The sequence below is a fragment of the Frankliniella occidentalis genome, unplaced genomic scaffold (assembly GCF_000697945.3).
Source record: "Frankliniella occidentalis isolate FOCC.00 unplaced genomic scaffold, Focc_3.1 Scaffold358, whole genome shotgun sequence".
Classification (NCBI taxonomy): Eukaryota; Metazoa; Arthropoda; class Insecta; order Thysanoptera; family Thripidae; genus Frankliniella; species Frankliniella occidentalis.
In genome coordinates, this window is record NW_026267481.1 from 222414 (window position 1) to 224015 (window position 1602).

At 36.5% G+C, this 1602-nt stretch overlaps 1 long non-coding RNA gene across 1 annotated transcript; it reads right to left on the minus strand.

Annotated features, from left to right (window-relative positions):
• Positions 1 to 596: 596 nt before the first annotated feature.
• On the minus strand, positions 597 to 1166 carry LOC113206079 (uncharacterized). Its single transcript, XR_008011994.1, has 3 exons — positions 1087 to 1166; positions 876 to 983; positions 597 to 793 (listed from the first exon to the last, which is right to left on the minus strand). It is a non-coding gene; the product is annotated as an uncharacterized LOC113206079 (long non-coding RNA).
• Between the last annotated feature and the right edge of the window lie 436 nt (positions 1167 to 1602).

Consider the following 1602-nt stretch of genomic DNA (forward strand, 5'->3'; position numbering starts at 1 on the left):
TTCAAGTTTTAGTAGCAGGAGCATTAGGCTTAACTGTGCGCTGGTTGCTAGTGCAAAACCACGTCTGAATTTTTTGTTCACACTTCCGAAGTTTGGAGTTGGGAAGAAGTTTTAGTATAGCACACTTGATTGCAGAACAAACTCTAGATTTATCAAACCTTAATTTTTGACCTTTAGTGGAGCCCCAGCTTATTATGCGGGAAAGTCTGTTTGAAATCATATCCTTGAGCATGTCCCCTGTTGCCTTTCTTTCGTCGCTAGTGTCTTTTGGAACAGCAAGCAAGTATTTCACCTGCAAAATATAATCTATGTTCAGTTTTATGCTAATAATCTAAATAAATTAGACTACAGAAGTGCAATTTACATACCAGAGTTTTCTTGTTGGTCTTGAGGGCAAGGTACGCCTCAAGATCAGAAAATTCTTCAACAGTGTGCAGAGGAAAATCAGGCAGTTCCTCAAAATCGGCATCTTCCAGGTCCTCTTCTGGGACAACATATGAAATTAATCGCCTCTGTTGAGCAAGGAGAACTTTCTCGTTCTTCAATACAACTTCTAACTTTTCTAAGATAATCTGGGAGATTGATGGATTCACTGCAAAAAAAAATTCACATTAAATACTCATAATTGATAGATTAAAATGTAACATTTACAGTTTTAACATACATTCCACACTGGCTTGTGCGCTCTCTGCAGATACAGCGAGCAAGCTGGATGTCTTATGGCATGGTGGTGACAAGCGCCTTGACGTGGGTACCACAGCAGTGGGTGCTGGCTCATCATCCAGAAAAGAATCTAAAGCACAAAATAAACAAAATCGAATATTAGCAGAGAAGAGATGAACATTAAATAAACTAAAAACACACATAAACTTTACCTTCACCGATAAAATTATCCTGTGATGACAGAAATCCAGTGTCATGAACATTCTCATCCAAACCCTTTTCAGGAATATCGTCATTGATTATAGTATCACTGCTAAGGTCTAAAGTAGAGAAGCAAAAGGAGCGACAAAATATTTTATAAGCCATAGACAAAAATATTAATCTGGACTGCTAAGGACTCATAAACAAAGCAGGCAGTTTTACCTATAGGGGTTGAAGGAACAGATTCAACCCTGGAATCTGCATTCACCTTATTGCGAATAATAGTTTTGGATCCCTCTGAAATGACAGACGAAAAGTAATTACTAGCCAACGGTAACAATAAAGACCGTTTTCAGAAGATATTTTTAATAAAAAGGTATACTAACCTAAATCGAATAAGGATGATGCAGACTTATTGGCATTTAAAGTACCATTAGAAACAGTCTTTTTAGACACTAAGGGTAAAGGATTTAGTTGAGAACCCATTGAATGAGAAGGCCTAGTCTGCTTTACACTTTCTAAAATCAAACAACTAAAATTAATACTACAGCATACACAAACTCAAAATCAAACAATTCCAGAAATAGTTACCGGATATATTTGAGCTAGAACTCCCTCTACTTGACTTAGGGTCGGTAGATGATTTAATTGAAGATGCTGAAAGCAACAATGGACCAGTGAGTAATAATAAAAATTTGCGAACACATTATAAAACAAAGAACATTAAAAGTCAAGCAT